Source organism: Mauremys reevesii, linkage group 14 (genome assembly GCF_016161935.1).
Source record: "Mauremys reevesii isolate NIE-2019 linkage group 14, ASM1616193v1, whole genome shotgun sequence".
Classification (NCBI taxonomy): Eukaryota; Metazoa; Chordata; order Testudines; family Geoemydidae; genus Mauremys; species Mauremys reevesii.
The window spans coordinates 29,431,383-29,450,369 of NC_052636.1; the positions used below are offsets into that span (position 1 = coordinate 29,431,383).

General features: G+C 45.8%; 1 pseudogene; it reads left to right on the plus strand.

The window, feature by feature from the left end:
• The window catches only part of LOC120381577, a 78,432-nt pseudogene that overhangs the window by 33,234 nt on the left and 26,211 nt on the right, over window positions 1-18,987 (plus strand).

Below are 18,987 nucleotides of genomic sequence, written 5' to 3' on the forward strand. Positions count from 1 at the left end.
TCACTTCCTGAGGGGTGACCCCAGAAGGTGTGTTTTGTTATCCCTCTCCCTGCCCCCTGGATCCGTTCTGCCCCCTCCGTCACTCACCTCTGTCTGAGGAGACAAGGTGGGTCATGGGGCACGGGAGATGCTGTGCTGGAGATGGGTGGCAGCCTGGACCCCCCCCTTGAAGGTTGCTGGGGTGCTGACGTGCCCTGGAGGAGAACGGGGGTTTGGTGGAGTCCATGGACCCTTTGGCCCACACTGTGTCCCTGTGAAGCCTGCTCTGCAGTGCTGCCAATTGCTGCTGGTGGCGTTGTGCCCGTTAGTCTCTGTAGTGCTGTCCCCAGTGACTGGAGAGCATGAGCACCGGCCTCAGGCAGACTGGTGAGAAGCAGGGAACAAACCCAAATTGGGTGTGAGGTCTGTATGGAGATTTCACCAACCAAGTATCCAGTGTAAATGCTTCAGGCTCTGTATCAGCATCAACATGGAACCACAGCCAGTCCCCTTGGGTGATCCCATATATCTCACCACGCAGGTGAGCTCACCTTTGTGACACATGGTCCCTTACTCCAGGGGTTCTCAACCTTTTTCTTTCTGAGCTCTCCCCCCAACATGCTATAAAAACTCCACTGCCCATGTGGGCCACAATAACTGTTTTTCTGCATATAAAAGCCAGGGCTGGCGTTAGGGGGCAGCAAGCAGGGCAACTGCCTGCGGCCCCATGCCACAGGGCCCCCCACAAAGCTACATTGCTTAGGCTTTGGCTTCAGCCCTGGTGGTGGGGCTCAGGGGCCTGGACTTCAGCCCCATGCGCTGGGACTTCAGCTTTCTGCCCTGGGCCTCAGCGAGTCTAATGCTGCCCTTTCTTTGCAGCCCCCTGAAAGCTGCTCACGGCCCCCCAGGGGGCCCCAGACCCCTCGTTGAGAACCCCTGCCTGACCCCACGAATCACAGCAATGTGCAGGTTACTACCAGTCCCGAAGGACCAGTCACTTCCTTAGGTCAATTGAATCTGAGATCTCACAAGAAAGACAACACTTGTAGCCAGTCCTGTAATAACCTGTATTAAATTTTATTTAAAACCAGAGTTGTTTACAAAGTTAAGGCAGGTTAAAGCAGATGCAGACGAGTTACAGTCTTAAATTTCAAAAGGTAACAGAAGCTTCTATAATAAGCAAGTTCTACATAGCTTGGATTAGTCCTAAAGAATAAGAAGCTGGCGATCTCTTCCTTATGCCTAGAAACTTTGCCCCCCAGAGTCCAAGCAGCATACAGATAATCAGTTCCTTCTGTATGGGGGTTTTTACCCCCTTCCTGCCATGTGCTCTGAGCTGCAAACTCAGCCAGAGGGAAGTGAAGAGCACGACAACAGTCTTGTGTCATCGTTAACATCCCATAATAGTCTATCTGGTGTGGATGAACCTTTCCTGCCAGGCAGGGTGTAATGCATTCGGTTGCCAGTCCGCACTTCACCTAGGTAAAGTCTCTCTCCTGTCTGGTGATTTACAGAGGCTCACAATGCAGCTAGTCAGATATTAACCCTGGCAGCAAATCACACACATTTAGTAAAGTCTAAACCCATTGTTATAATTCTAATACCTCTTTTAACAATACTAACACAGGTGAGTCAGACTGATTTCAGCGATGTGTTTGTCCCTGTTCAGTTAAGACTTGGGAGCTTTTGCAAGAGCTAACACCTCATCTGCCAGTGTCACAGGCAGGCTGGGCAGGGATGGTGTCTCTAGCCTCTGTTTGCCAGAAGCTGGGAATGGGCGACAGGGGATGGATCACTTGATGGTTACCTGTTCTGTTAGTTCCCTCTGGGGCAGCTGGCATTGGCCACTGAGCTAGACGGACCATTGGTCTGATGCAGTGGGCAGCTCTTATGTTCACAGTCTGTATGAGGAGTATCTACTCATTGGGACTCACTGGGGAGCCACAGAAAGGAACAAGATGTGCTGAGGCAAGAAGGCCCAGTCTCAGAGCCCCTGGGGTCACACTTGCCAAAGGTTAAAACTAGTCCCAGCCCATGAAGGGGGCACTGCCAGGAGAGACTGGATAAAGGCTGGAGCATCCAACAGCTTTGTAAACCTGAGAGAGCTGCCTTGGGAACAGTGACAGGGAGAATCCCCAGAGTGACTCCTTTGATTCTGCTCATCTCTGGCCTTTGCTTTATAGAATCACAGAACTGGAAGGGACCTCGAGAGGTCGTCTAGTAAGAACCTTTTGTGTACTTGCAAACTGTGATCATGTCCCCTCTCAGTCTTCTCTTCTCCAGACTAAACAAACACAATTTTTTCAATCTTCCCTCATAGGCCATGTTCTCTAGACCTTTAGTCATTTTTGTTGCTCTTCTCTGGACGTTCCCCAATTTGTCCACATCTTTCCTGAAATGTGGCCCCCAGAACTGGACACACTACTCCAGTTGAGGCCTAATCAGCGTGGAGTGGAGCGGAAGAATTACTTCTCGTGTCTTGCTTTTTTTCAACAGTGTAACACTGTTGACTCATATTTAGCTTATGATGCACTGTGACCCCCAGTTCCCTTTCCGCAGTTCTCCTTCCTAGGGAGTCATTTCCCATTTTGTGTGTGTGCAACTGCTTGTTCCTTCCTAAGTGGAGTACTTGGGATTTGTCCTTATTGAATTTCATCCTGTTTACTTCAGACCATTTCTCCAGTTTGTCCAGATCATTTTGAATTTCAGTTCTGTCCTTCAAAGCACTTGCAACCCCTCCCAGCTTGGTATTGTCCACAACCATAAGTGTAACAGAGAGACTCTGCTGCTGGGAGGGTTTCACCATGTGTCAGAGGGTTACACCCTGGTGGGAGGGCGCTAGGCCTGTACTGGAATAAGGTCACTCTGTGCTCCACAGTGTGGCAGAACCTAGAGTGTCCATTAACAGGGAAAAATCCGGGGGGAATCAGCATGTGGAATGGACAAAAGCCCCCTCTGCATTCTCTCACCTTGCCCATCTCGCCCTGGCAGGTTACAGAATAACGTCCACGTTTCGCTCCAGATCATCCCCTCCTCCCAGGGGGAAGGAAATGGCTGCACTGGAGCTGGCTCAGGTAAGGGATTCTCAGGGAGCTGGTGGTGGGTTCTGCTTGGAGGGAGAGGAGCAGTAAATGCATAGGAGGGTGGGAGCTGCTCGAGGTGGTGGGAGGCAGGAACTATCTAGGGTGGAGAAAGGGAGGGGACAGGATGTGACAAAGCTTCTGAGACTTGTGTAATGTAGGATGTGATGGGTTGTCACCCCCGGGGTGCACTGTGGGGGGCTTCTGGGAACCGCTGTGCCCTCTAACCCTGAAGCTGGGCTGGCCCTTCTCACAGTGGTTGGCTGGAGATTCAGCCAGCCTCTCCAGTCCCTGTTATCACCCAACACGACAGCAGGTGGCGCCATGCAGCCAACCAAGCTACCTGAGTGCTTTATTTAAGCCACTCAAGGACAGAGAAGACAACAGCCAATTCCCCAGCGGTAAGTGATAGCAAAGCGATCAAAGCAGATTACTTAGGCTTAGTCTGAGTTTTTGGTTATTTGCTAACGTACTAGATAGAATTTGAACTAGCAATTTCTCACCCTTACTGATGATAGAAGCAGTCCACCAAGTTTCCATATGCAAACTTGAAATCCCTTTACCCTGGGACCAACACTTCCCCCAGGTCAGTCTTTGTTCCTCAGGTGCTTCCTCAGGTGGAGAAAGTGAATAAGGAAAAGTTATTTACTTGTTCACCTAATATAAGAACTAGGGGCCACCAAATGAAATTAATGGGCGGCAGGTTTAAAACAAATAAAATGAAGTTCTTCTTCACGCAGCACACAGTCAACCTGTGGAACTCCTTGCCTGAGGAGATTCTGAAGGCTAGGACTATAACAGCGTTTAAAAGAGAACTGGATAAATTCATCGAGGTTAAGTCCATTAATGGCTATTAGCCAGGATGGGTAAGGAATGGTGTCTCTAGCCTCTGTCTGTCAGAGGGTGGCGATAGATGGCAGGAGAGAGATCACTTGATCATTACCTGTTAGGTTCACTCCCTCTGGGGCACCTGGCATTGGTCACTGTCAGTAGACAGAATACTGGGTTGGATGGACCTTTGGTCTGACCCAGTATGGCCATTCTTATTCATAGATCCATAGATTCTAGGACTGGCAGGGACCTCAAGAGGTCATTGAGTCCAGTCCCCTGCCCTCGTGGCAGGACCAAATACTGTCTAGACCATCCCTGATAGACATTTATGTAACCTGCTCTTAAATATCTCCAGAAATGGAGATTCCACAACCTCCCTAGGCAATTTATTCCAGTGTTTAATCACCCTGACAGTTAGGAACTTTTTCCTAATGTCCAACCTAAACCTCCCTTTGCTGCAGTTTAAGCCCATTGCTGCTGCTTCTATCCTTAGAGGCGAAGATGAACATGTTTTCTCCCTCCTTCTCATGACACCCTTTTAGCTACCTGAAAAATTCTATCATGTCCCCTCTCAGTCTTCTCTTTCCAAACTAAACAAACCCAATTCTTTCAGCCTTCGTTCATAGGTCATGTTCTTTAGACCTTTAATCATTCTTGGTGCTCTTCTCTGGACCCTCTCCAATTTCTCCACATCTTTCTTGAAATGCAGTGCCCAGAACTGGACACAATACTCCAGTCGAGGCCTAACCAGCGCAGAGTAGAGCGGAAGAATGACTTCTCGTGTCTTGCTCACAACATACCTGTTAATGCATCCCAGAATCATGTTTGCTTTTTTTGCAACAGCATCACACTGTTGACTCATACTTAGCTTGTGGTCCACTATAACCCCTAGATCCCTTTCTGCCGTACTCCTTCCTAGACAGTCTCTTCCCATTCTGCATGTGTGAAACTGATTGTTCCTTCCTAAGTGGAGCACTTTGCATTTGTCTTTATTAAACTTCATCCTGTTTACCTCAGACCATTTCTCCAATTTGTCCAGATCATTTTGAATTATGACCCTGTCCTCCAAACCAGTTGCAATCCCTCCCAGTTTGGTATCATCTGCAGACTTAATAAGTGTACTTTCTATGCCAATATCTAAATGGTTGATGAAGATATTGAACAGAGCCGGTCCCAAAACAGACCCCTGCGGAACCCCACTTGTTATACCTTTCCAGCAGGATTGGGAACCATTAATAACTATTCTCTGAGTATGGTTATCCAGCCAGTTATGCACCCACCTTATAGTAGCCCCACCTAAGTTGTATTTGCCTAGTTTATTGATAAAAATATCATGCGAGACTGTATCAAATGCTTTACTAAAGTCTAGGTATACCACATCCACCGCTTCTCCCTTATCCACAAGGCTTGTTATCCTATCAAAGAAAGCTCTGATTGGTTTGACATGTTTTGTTCTTCAGATACAGAGTCAATATCCATAACTTCAGATAACAGAGATGATCCATGCACACAAATAGGATAATCATATTCGGCCAATCACAACTTTTCCAATGACACTGCACATGACACATCTTGCACAAAATGCCTAATAATTATGGCCTAATCATTTTATACTCCTACCACTATGCTGAATGTGGGGTGTAGTGTCAGATAGGGCCTAATTTCAAGGCACAGGAGTTGGGAATGAAACTTCCCCTCTTTGTGGAACAGGAAATAATCCCCCAGCCAGGGCTGGGACAACTTCCCAGACTCCCAGTGCTGGAGCCGGAATCTACTGACACTTCATTAGTTACCACCACCCCCAATCTTTGTGGCAACTGTAAACTTTATCACTGATGATTTTATGTTCTCTTCCAGGTCATTAATAAGTATGTTAAATAGCACAGAGCCAAGAACCAGTCCTTGTGGGAAGCCCCTGGAAAGAAATCCACTCGACCATAGTTCCCCATTTACAATCCCAGTTTTTAATCTATTTAATATATGCCCTGTGTATTTTGTATCTTTCTAGTTTTCTAGTCAAAATATTGTGCTGGACCAAGTCATATGCCTTACAGAAGTCTAGGTATATTACATCAATACTATTAGTTGCAACCAAACTTTTGATCTCATCCAGTAAGGATATCCAGTTGGTTTGACAATCTATTGTGTCTAAACCTTTGTTAATGGGTACTAATTATATTACCCTCCTTTAATTCGTTATTAATGAACTCCAGTATCAGCTGCTCCATTCTCTTGCCCAGTATCGATTTTAGACTAACACTCTTGTAATTAGCTGGGTCATCTCTTCTACACTTTTTAAATATTGGCACAGCATTAGCTTTATTCCAGTCTTATGGAATTTCCTCAGTGTTCCAAGTCCTAATGAAAATCAACACTAACAGTCCACCACGCTTCTCCACCGGGTCTCTCAAAACTCTTGTTATCTGGACCTGCTGATTTAAACACATCTAACTGTAATACCTGCTGTTTAACATACTCATGAGTTGTTTTTGGAATGGAAAGTGTCGTCGTCAACATCTTATGATATGAGTTACATCACTTGTTTTTCTCCAAATCCAGGAGAGAAATATTTATTGAACACTTTTACCTCTTCTGCATTATTTTTGATAATTCTGCCATTTCTATCTAGTAATTTACCACTACCATGGTTAGGATTAATTTTGTACTTAATATACTTTTAAAAACTTCCTTCTTCTTTTTCATTGATTGATCATTGATTTCTGATAGCTTCCCTTACCAATTTTCTACAATTCTGACCTTCTAACTTATAGTCTTTACTATTGACTTCCCCTTTCTTCCATATATTTTATTTGGAGAGTGTTGGGAGCCACCAGCAGGGTCCAGAGACAGCCCCATCTCCTGTATCAAGCTCTGGCTAGTGGGTATGTGATAAATGTGATGACCCTGCCTCCGTCTGTCAGCTGGGAGACACAAAGGTTCTCTCTTTCTACCCTCTGATGCCGCCTGGCTGTTCTAGGCAAGGTGGGGTGGGACTCTGTTAACATGTGCCTCCATTTACCTGGTGCTGCTGTTCTGTGAATAGTGGGGCAGCAGGTACTGAGTGTTGAATTCTTGCTCTTTCAGGGGCCGGTGACCTTCGAGGAGGTGGCTGTGTATTTCACCAGGGAAGAGTGGGCTCTGCTAGACCCCACTCAGAGAGCCCTCTACAGGGATGTCATGCAGGAGAACTATGAGAATGTGACCTCGCTGGGTAAGGATTCCCATCCTCTTGGAATAAGAAATGAAGAAATAAGGTTCATGCCAGCCCCACAATGCCACCTCTCCTCTGTCCTGTTTCAGCATCACCCCAATATGCCAGTGACACACACACACTACCAGAGACCCTCCCCTGCTGCAGAACACTTTGGGAACAGAGCACAGGAGCCGCATCGCAGTGTCAAATAGCTCCTGTTTGCTCAAGTAAACTTTGAGATGGGGCGACCACATCTGCACGGAGTATTTGAGATGTGGGCGTCCCATGGATTTGTGTAGAGGCAATATGATATTTTATGTCTTATTATCTATCTATTTCTTAATGATTCCCAACATTCTGTTCGCTTTTTTCACTGCTGCTGCACACTGAGTGGATGTTTTCAGAGAACTATCCACAGTGACTCCAAGATCTCTCTCTTGAGTGGAAACAGCTAATTTAGATCCCATCATTTTGTATTTATAGCTGGGATTATGTTTTCCAATGGGCTGCACTATGTGCTATCCTGACATCTAGTACTGCTGAGATCCTGCATTCAGTGATATCCCTGCCCTTCCTGTTCCCTTTCTCCACTGAACCCCACCAGCCCATGCTTCCTGTTCCCAGCTTCCCCAGGACTCTCTCACTGTCCCTGAACCTCTCTGTCAGCAAGAAGCAGTGCCAGGGAGACTTGCCCTCTCTCTGGAGTCTTTGATTTCTGGGACGTGGATTTACTTTCTCTGTGTTTTAGGGACTCTTTGGAATTGAGTGTCTGTGATATTAACCACAGTGCAACCTGGACTGTTAACAGCTGTGTGACTCAGTTCCCAAGCTGGGGTGCCTTTTACACTGCTCTACTGTGAGAGCAGCCACTCCTGGGCAGGTAACGCACAGTCTCCAGCATGTAACTCACTCCCAGCTACACAGTATTGAGTGCTGCTAGTCAGTGACTCACAAGTTACGGTGCAGCACAGGAGAACCCCAGAAAATTCTCTGCTCCCAGACTTCCCCCAGAAATGTGCATCTTTCCCTGTCCAGCACACTCCTGAACAACGCAAGCTCATATGAAGTCTGTCATTTCATCAGTGGAAAATGACATGCGCCAGCCTTGTTATCCCAGATGGAGTTTCCAACACACTTTATTACAAACACACTGGTTAGATAAAGAATAAAACAAGATAGTTAACAATCAAAAAAAATATTTTAAGATACAGATAATGAGGCATAAAGCTCAGAATTGTTTACAAAAGAAATGCAAAGATAAAACACAAACTAACGTCTAAGTTAACAAGCTGTGAAACAAGGCAAATGTTTCTCTCACCATGTGCTGAGACAGGCTGGTTTTCCTTTCAGCCAGGACTCGGCCTAACCCACCCCTGCCGCCCACGTTCAGCTCTTCAGGAGTTGTCATGAGCAGAGGGAAAGGGGAGAGAGAGAGTCTGAAGCATTTTCCTCACCTCTTTTTATAATTCAGTCCTTTGTACTAGAAACAACTTCAGTTCTCAGCTGAGTCATGGTGCCAGGCTGTCTGTCGGAGATATGAGAATTGGGAGGGAAAGTCTACAGAAAGAGCTTTGGAGCTTTGGTCAAGCTAGTAGACCTGAAGTATTAGCTGACCTTGCTTCTCTGTGCAAAGGGCATAGAAAGGCAAAGTGGAATGGAAAATCCCCCAGATTGGGGAACAAGTGAAGCCGGGGGCTGGACTCGATGATCTTTCAAGGTCCCTTCCAGTTCTAGGAGATTGGTATATCTCCAATTATTTATTTTAATTTAAATCCCCCAAATTGGGGAACAATGGCTTTGTGTGCAGAAGGGGCCTAAGTAGGTGAAGTGGAAAGTCCCCAAACACACTGATTTGCAGTAACCGAGCTTCTGAAACATAACCACAATGGAAGTGTTAGAAAAGTCAAACCACAAACTAGACTAGGAATAACAATAACAGGAAAGGCCGAATATGGAAAACTGATTGTTCAGCTTGCTTTTGACCTGCATCATATTTTGCAATATATTCCAAATAAGGAAATTAACGTGCAACGTATGTGCCATTGATTGTGGTTTTAAGCTTTAAAAGGCTCATGTGATTTTTAGCTCAGGGGGACAGTATTCCAATAGCTGTCGCCCCCTGCGCACTTTTAACCAAGAAAAGAGCCTCAGGCTGAGCTGATTCAAAATCAATCGTGTGGTTGTTTTCCACAACAGCTTCAGTAGGTCCCTATGATGGAATGTCAATGTCTTCACACCTTCCCCCTGCAGGAGAATGGCTGTTTGACCAGCTGTTTGCCTGGCTGTCTCTGAGGAACTGCTCTGTGGGTGTTCCCCAGAATTGTAACTTTTTCCATAATCTCATACTGTAAAATCTCATAACTTTACAGATAGTGTTACTACACATTTTAACAGGAGGATAATATTCAGTAGATTATGCATTTTCAAATGATATCTCACAAGCCATACTGTGTACAAAATTGATAATTTTCTAGAAGAGTGAACATAGGGGTGTAGACTGACACAGTGTCTGTGTGTGTGTTCCCAGCACATATGTGGGTATTTCAATCCCTCATAAGCATAGTGTTCGGCATCTTCAAGGACCTGGGGAACTAGTCCTGGAAATTCACTGATTTACCAAGTGTGACACTGTATGGAATTGAGAGACACTTTGGTATTAATAATAAAATAATATAATCTTATCAAATTGCAATGAATCATGCTAGATATGCCATTTAAGGTGTCAGGGGAAATGTTATGATTTTCCAAGTATGATCATTTTGTTTCTGTGTTTGTATCACCTTTGTATTGTGAGTTATAGATATGTAGGGTATATCTGTATTTCCAGACTTGTGCAGTGTTTCTGGGTGACACCCCCAGACATATTGGCATCAACACTGCCTAGCCTGTTTGATGGCCCATTGAGGGTCATCATCTGTACAATGAGCCCATGGAAAGGACCAAGAGGATACACCTATTGAGTCAGCAAGACATGCCGGGGTATGCCTGTCTACTGAGAACTCCAAGGCTTTTCCATGCCACGTCCTGTGAATCTTGTGTTTGGGACACAGGAAGTACAAGCCACATAGCAAAAGGAATATAAAGGGCAGCTGCAACTTCTCCATTTTGTCTTCAATCCCCTTGCCTGCCTCTGGAGCAACTTCTCTACAAACTGAACCCTGGAACAAAGGACTGAATGACCATCCAAGCTATGGATGTGTTCCAGACGGACTTCCAAGCCAGCAACTCACCAATACTGCTAAGAACCTGATATATCCATTTTGGAATGTATCTGACTGCGTTCCCATTTAACTTCTTTCTGTCTTTGTTTCGTTTAAACCTTTAGTTTAGTTGCTAAAGGATTGGCTGGAAGGATGGAATTTTGGGTAATATCCAAACCTATACTGACCTGGTGATGTGGCTGAGCCTTTGGGGTCAGAGGAACACTTTGTTTATGTGAGCAGAGTTTTGAAATAACCTCTCACTGTACTGGACCTAGCTGCTGATTAGGAGCCAGAGAACTGGGATGCAATAAAGGGGGCCGTGTGATTTCTTTTTTCAGCTTCTCGATAACCCGAGTGGGTGATCCCTTTTTCAGCCTGCCCTGATCTTGGCATTTTCAGTGAGACCTGCCTCTGGCCCACCAGGTCATACTAAGCACTGAAGTTATATTAATAGAATGGTTTTTTATGACCAAGTCTTATGAAATCACCTGAACTCCTTTGTTTTCTTTCATCTGAGCAGGGTTTCCTGTTATCCAGCCTGATGTGATCTCCCAGCTGGAACAAGGGGAAGAGCCATGGGTCCCAGACCTCCAGGGTTCAGAGGAAAGAGAGATCCTGAGAGCTCCCTACACAGGTGAGGAAACATTAAACCACCTCAGAATCTGTAAGTGCCTGAAGGAAACATCTGGGATGCCCAACAAAGCCCTTGGGAGGTCTCTCAGTTCATTATTGTCCCTAGCAGGGGTCGTATCCTCAGGGTAAATATAGTTCATGGCTTCCTATAGATCCTAGCAGACACCAGGCAGTAGCTTCCTCCCTTCCCCCTGGGTATTTGGATGGGATGTGAAGGCTGAATTCATCCCCCTCCTCTCTCCTATTTGGGGGAAGAGTTTGGGGGAGTTCAGCTCCTGATTTTTATTTGACCTGTCTTCAGCACTTGTTTTGGTTTGGTCTTCCCCTTTCCATCCCTGTTTGAGGTTTCTGTCTCTATCACAGCAGGTGATGCAATGGCATGTGAGAAAGAGGAGCAGAATTTTCAGCCTGAAAATGTCGAGCCAGTGGGTAAAAACAGAGCATTATCACAAAGATCGAAAAGGAATGTGTCCAGGAGTCCTGAGCAGGGAAACTCCTGGGAGATTCAGCACAGACCAGAAAGAGAGCAAGGAAACCAGCCAGGGGAGAAAGTGGATAAATTTATTTTCTGTTGGGGAACTCAGAAGGTCCTCATGGAAACCACAATACAACAGGATATCCTCAGGCGAAAGAGAAAAAATACATGCCCAGAGTGTGGGAAAAACTTCATTCACGGATCAAACCTTTCTGTTCATCTGAGAATCCACACAGGGGAGAGACCCTACAAATGCCGTGAGTGTGGGAAAACCTTCAATCGCAGCTCACACCTTATTGCCCATCAGAAAATCCATACAGGGGACAGGCCCTATAAATGCTGTGAGTGTGGAAAATGCTTCACTGAGAGTTCAGACCTTTCTGTACATCAGAGAATCCACACAGGGGAGAGGCCCTTTGAATGCCGTGAGTGTGGGAAAACCTTCACTCACAGATCAGCCCTTTCTAGACATCAGAGGATCCACACAGGGGAAAGATCCTACGAATGCCATGAGTGTTGTAAAACCTTCAGTCGCAGCTCACACCTTATTAGTCATCAAACAATCCACACAGGGGAGAGGCCCTATAAATGCAGAGAGTGTGGGAAAACCTTCAATCACCGCCCACACCTTATTACCCATCAGAGAATCCACACAGGGGAAAGGCCCTATAAATGCTGTGTGTGTGGAAAATGCTTCACTAAAAGTTCAGCCCTTTCCAGGCATCAGAGAATCCACACAGGGGAGAGGCCCTATGAATGCAGTGAGTGTGGGAAAACCTTCTCTTGGCACTCAGCCCATGTTAACCATCAGAGAATCTGCAAGAGAGATCAACATTGTAAAAATCTCTAGGGCTATCAATACTTTGTTTTTTTAATACTTTTCCTGATTCCCACATAGTAACTTTTAAAACTCTTTGAACTGTTTGCAGCACCGTTATCCCTCAGCTTGTCCAGATGAGTGGCCCATTTTGCCTTTTGCAGTTCGCCTCTTTTGAGATGGACCTATTTGTTCTTTCTATTATCCCACAAGTAACTGGAGTGTGCCCTTCCTATGAGGAACCAGGGAGCGTCACATTTATACCATTCCTCCTATTGCAAAGTTATTGTTAGTCACCAGTGATACAGATTATATCCTTACCAGTTGTTCTCACATTGCTCTGGGTTGTGCTGAAGAGCAGTTATAGTGGGAATTTTTCAAATTATATGTAAACGAAGAGGAGCAGGGGCAGGAAAAAGTATAATTACAGCTTCTGTGACACTGGAAGGAGATGGGGTGACTCAGAGATTCCCTCCTTCCCCATCACTGCAGATCTGTTACCTTTTGCCTGAGCCAGGCAGAGTTTATCTTCATCACATTCTATCCATCCACTTCATAAGTGTCATGTGCTTGCAGATGATGTTTTGACTTCTTTAATCCTATATCAGAGTCGCTATGACTGGAGATGAAAGTGTCAAAGTCCTGGGAGGGGAATTCAAATGGATCCCAAATACAGTGTGATCATTCAGAGTTTAAATTCCAGGTTCCATCTATTGTAAAGCCACTTCTGGCAGGAGGTCTGTTTTTCCCTCATTATGGGGATGCTACGATACTAAAAAATTTGTAAATAACATAACTGACTATGGAGACAGGGATGAGGGAAGCAGGTTTGAATGGATCAGAGGACAATGTGATGGGAGACTCTCTTGTCCCGATTCTGAATAATCAGATGTAACCTGCTCTGGAATTTCACTTGACACTTTCTTTGTCATGTATTCTCTCTCTGTGATGCGGGTTTCTATCTTTCCTGAAGGCTGTTTGGTCACCCAATTGGATATTAGTTCAGTTTGGTAGGATGTAGCTCAGATTTATTGAAGAATTTAAGACAATGACTCTTTGCTAAAGTCCTCATTTATGATTTCAGCTTTGCTTTTTCCCCATCCCTCCATGATGACATGGAGAAAGCTGAAGTGCAGTTCTATCAACAGGAGAGAACTCTCTAATTTACTGGACAGGCTAACAAAGAAACAGCAGTGATTTAAAATCTCCACTCACAAATGGTGAACAACAGCAGAACCCCAAGTAACTGAAGGAAGTGCATCTTATCACAGTGTATTTCAGTTGTTTAAGGCAATATTGTCTCCGATGATCTGAGAAGAGAATTCCATGGTAAGCGGTTTTGAACTAGGCAAAATGCCCATGTGTTTGGTTCCCAAAACATTTGTAACCTAGTCCCTACAGAAGATCTCTCCTAGCTAATCCTATGCTTTGGGAAATGCAGCCTTTCATGACACAGATGTTGAGGAAATAGAAGCGGAGTTTTTGTCAAATTTATCCTTTGTAGGTGCTAAAGATGTGTATAAAATGAAACCAGTGTTGAAAATGTAATAGCTTCAGAAAAATAGCCATGTTTGAATAGAATCTCCAGCTCTGGTAACTAACGAAGATTCTGATCCCAGGCCTGTATCCAGTCCCTTCCCTGGACCTGTGCCACTGAATTAAAGAAAAGCTGGGCATGTTTCAGGAAGCCATTCCTCATTGACACTGCTGAGATTTTAAGTGGTTTTGTAAAGGATTCTACTTCAGAGAAGTGTAACTTTACCCTATCCAAGACCAAGGATTTGGAAAGAGCTGAGGTTGAAAGAGTCCACACCCAGTTCTTGGTTTCCACCCCAGTAAAGGAAGCTATGGTGACCCAAGGAAAATTGTTTGTACAACTCCACTTCCTAGTTCAGTGTCACTGATTACACTTCCAAAGTATGCCAGGGTTAGATTGAGAACAGTCATCCTTCACTGTTTGAATGCAAAGAGAGAGTGCTTCATAGGACAGTCCTTCCCGTGGATCCCAAACTGGCTGCCTGGTTGGCACTGCTATAACAGATGCTCTAAGGCAATGGGAGAGATTTCTCCCATCAGACTTGATTAGTCCAGCCCCCGCAAGCGGCGGTGGCTATGTTGGTAGGAGAAGCTCTCCTGCTCATGTAGCACTGTCTACACAGAAGGTTAGGGCTGTGTAACTATGTTGCTCAGCTGTGTGGATTTTTCACACCCCTAAGCAATATAGTTATCCCGATAAATATTTTTAGTGTAGACCAGAGAGGTTTCTCTTGTGTTTTATGCATCTATATTACTTCTCTACCTCCTCCTACTTTGAAAGATTAAAAAGTGTGAAAAGAGAGGTATTTTTCTCCATGATGCAAACATTCGGACATAGAAGACCCCTTCTACCAACACATATGGCGGAAGATCCTGAGATATATGAACTCACAGAAGTGGTTGGGACCTACGTTGGGACAAACCACAATAAGAACCAAGGTTCAGTTGTTGGCAATGGGGATTAAAAGAAAACTAACATATATGAAAAGAATTTGTGATCTTTGAATATGTTATTGTTACCAATTAAAATGAAATTATAGGTGAAGTTATTGGTTAAAGAATAAGAGACTGTGATAATGTGAATTATTTTGGAAAACTGAAAGTTGTCTTGTTTTTGTGTTTTGTTAGTCGTACAGGAAATGATGGCTAATCTTGAAAAGTTAATTAGATTAAATTTACCGTGGTTCCTCAACTGTAGCTACAGCTCTAGTACCCATCAATCCAAAGACTGAGAGAAATGGAGAGTTCCAACAATTGTCCTTTTAGTATCTTATTGTTCCTCTCTCTGTTTTTTGTGCTGGCCTTTCTATTCTATCATTTTCTGCCTTTGTTTAGTGGTAACAATTGGTTTCCATCACTCACGTTTGTTTGTTTAAATCTCTATCCGTTGTGAAATACATTTTTTGCTTTTTCGATAACTGTACTCAGGTGCTGTGTGAGATACAGTAGCAATGGTCCACAGTAAAACTAGTAACCTGGGATACTTGGGGAAGAGAGGATCTGGGATTTCACCGAGTATCTGGTGATCCAGGCTGGCCCCAGAGGGGGACACATTGAAGGAACTCAAGGGTTAAGGTGGCTGCTGTAGCTCAGAGGAGGGTCCTTGAGTTCCAGCAGGCTGGTGAGTTTGGTCACTAACATCCAGCTGCCAAATGCAAAACTCCCTCTTCATTGTGGCAGGTGGCAACAAGGAGACTCACAGCCCTCAGCTCCCTGAGAAGGGTCACAATGTGTCTCTATGTTGATCCACCTGTCAAATTCACACAGGGAAAGCTCCCGATAGCACAAAACTCTGCCCTATGAAATCATGGAACATGTGCTCTTTGCTCTGTGAAAGCAGGTAAAGAATCCAAGCGCTGGAGGACAGGGTTTGGGTCCAGAGCGACCTAGACAAATTGGAGGATTGGGCCAAAAGAAATCTGAGGAGGTTCAACAAGGAGAAGTGCAGAGTCCTGCACTTAGGACGGAAGAATCCCATGCACTGCCACAGACTGGGGACTGACTGAGTGAGGGGGGTTTGATAGCAGCCTTCAACTACCTGAAAGAGCAGCAGTGTGGGCTTTCTCCTGGCCACTTTTGCTGGGCTGGGCAGGCAGCCTGGAGGCCTTTCTAGAAGAGCACTGGGAACTGAGTTAGAAAAACCAATGTGAAAACCAGAACCTCAGGTTTAGACTCAATTATTTATAATATTAAATCTTCAATTCTAGTGTCACAGTCAATACAATTGCTTCAGCCTGATAGTTGCCCAAAGAGAAACTTAAATTCTCTCCAAAGGAGTGGAGAGAAAACACTTTTCAGAGTCCAAGAGAGACAAGGCGGGTGAGGGTAAGAGCTTGCAGAGGACCAACCTCTGTTGGTGAAAGAACAAGCTTTGGAGCTAACCCACACACTTCTTCAGTTCTGTGTAGCCTGGAAGGTCGTCTTTTCCATAACCAGCAGTTAGAACATAAGAACAGCCACACTGAGTCAGACCAGTTCATCTAGCTCACTATCCCGAAAGTGGCCAATGCCCGGCGCCCCAGAGGACCCCTGGGACCAACATGGATACAACACCACCACAAACAAGGTTAAAAGTCAATGCACATGGGAGAAACATCTTGTGTTTCATTCCTTATGTCCTAGTCCCATCATGTGGCCATTTCCTTCTCTTCCTTTCTGTTAAAAGCTTTGGTGTTTTGCACAGAAACATTATTTCCCCAGGAGAGACCCAGGAGTGGGGGCTGTATTCCTGTGCCAAACAGTCACTGGAAGGGGGCAGACAAAGGCCTTTAGGACGAGGTGTCCGTCACTGTCAAAAGATCATCTCCCTCTTGCAGGTCACTGGCAGCCTGAATTTGTTCCTTATCCTTCCAGAGTCGGGGCTGGAATCAGCACTACCCAGCCCCTCCGTATGTAGCAGGAACAAACACAAACCTGATCTTTAAAACAAGCTGTCCCCTTCCTTCTCAGGGAAGATTTTTCTGTGATTGAAGTTGAGCTTCAGTTCCCCTCTCCTAGGGGCTGGGCGGGTGTGGGGCCAGCTCCCAATGAGATCTGTTTTCACCTTTGCCCCCTTTCAGTCACTTTGGGATGGTAACTCTGCTCCCAGCTGTTAGGCAGCTTCCAGCCCATCCACCCTACTCACTATCTCTGTGGTCATGTGTCACTCCCTCTGCCAGCACAGAAAGCCTGCAGGAAAGCTACTCCTGCCAGATGCATTGGTGGTATAGTGGTGTGCGTAGGTGTCTTCCAAGCAATTCATCTGGGTTTGATTCCCAGCCAATGCAATAATGGCTTTTCTCTTCTGTTGTTTCCTCATTTGGAAGTGGTTTAATTTCAGTCACATCGTGTTACAATCACATTATCTATAGAATGAGACAATAAATGGGTCAAAGTCCAGCAGGTCATACAGGATGGAGGAACACAAGGGGCTGGAATGTGTCATCTGAGAAAGACAGAACACTTGAAACCTGCATCTCCCTCCCCTGGCCTTGCGTGTTATGATTCCAGCTGCGTGAGCTGTTTGTAGGATGTTCCGGCATGATGGGAAATGAAGTTTTGAGTCAGTTTTGCTCCTGCAGATTCCTTTGCTGTTACAATTATAATGACATGAACAAAAGGGAGGCAAAATAAACATAACCCCCAAATTGCAATACAGGTGGGGAAAGAGACGATCACGGTTAAGCCAAACACGTCAAAATAAAAATTAATACAAAACAGGGGCGGGGGGAAGAGCTCAGGTATGTGGAGATCCCCTTGATATTTCAACGCACATTGTTAGAATCAAAGTTCAGACTTGACACTGGAAAACCCACAACTACCTGTCTCTCTGAACACCTGTGATGAGCAAGATGGAGTTGGGACACCTGTTCTGCTTCAATCATTTATTGTCTCTCTGTTCTCTCCTTCTTCGCCCCCCAATTCCTCGTCTCCAATGTCTCTGCCTTTCTCCTCTTGCTCCCTCTCCCCTGCCCTTTCCAGGAACTCACAGTCTACAGCATTTAGGACAAGCCAGCGCTCCCATGTTCTGCACATGAGCCTGTGTCAGAGGACGTGTGACCCCGGTCAGAACCAGTCACCAGATCAATATGACCCTTTATGGGCGACTTCTCTGCCTGCTCTGCAATTTACACCCCCTCCCACTGAAGGGGGTGGGGTACAGCTCTGCCTGAGAGACCCCACAGGAGAAATTTCAGCCCAAAGACAAATTTGTGTGAAATGCTGAGAAGTGAAGAGCCCCGTTCCCCTCCCCCCAAAGCCCCAGAACTCTAGTGTCACCCCCATGGCACCAGCACAGGGAACCCAGTGAGATGGGGTTACAGAATACAAGGGGGAGGGAGCAGGGGAGAGAGGTGACAGGGAATCTCTCTCTTTCCTTCTCTCTTCACTTTCTGTTGGTCTCTTTCCTTCCAGGAACTGCAGTCACAGCAGGGAGGGGTTTGTCTCTTTATTAGGGATCCCTCTGTGTCACGGATGCTGCAAAAGTCATAGATTCTGTGACTTCTGCAGTGGTCACTGTGGCTGACTCCATGGCTGCCCCAGCAGCTGGCCTGGGGGCAGCCTGAGCAGTGGTTCCAAGGGTGGCAGGAGCAGCATCAGCTCAGTGGCTCCTGGCACCTGTCCCGAGGTGGCCGGAGCAGGGCTGGCCTCTGGGGCTCCCCTCACCTGGCAGCATCTGGAGTGGCCAGGGGCGGCTCTAGGAATTTGGCCGCCCCAAGCATGTGGCTGCAGAGGGTCCGCTGGTCCCACAGCTCTGGTGGAGCATCCGCAGGTGAGCCGCCTGCCGCCCTCCGGCAAAATGCGCCCCACACGCACACTTATCTCTAGCTTGCTTCTTGCTTGCATATATAAACCTGCCCCTGAAATTTCTACTTGCATCTGAAGAAGTGGGTATTCACCACAGCTCATGCTGCAAAACGTCAGTTAGTCTATAAGGTGCCACAGGATTCTTTGCTGCTTTTACTAAAAATACCTGGGATTAAATCTTCGCCTTCCTCATTATTGATCAAATAAGTCGAAACGCCTCCACCTGCAAGAGGATTTAGCCCAGGACCCTCAGAGTCAGGAGCTGTTATGCCCCCACTGAGCTCTCTGGTCAGGTGTCCTAGCACTGGAAGCCTCCTGTTTAGATCCTAAAATAGCGTTTTTGCACCAGGGGGGCTGAAATTTTGGACTAGACATTGTAGCTCCACCGTTATTTTACTGAAATGCTTCAAAACAGCAAGTGTTGAAAGTCTCCTAAGTGCCAGGCTCTCTGCCAT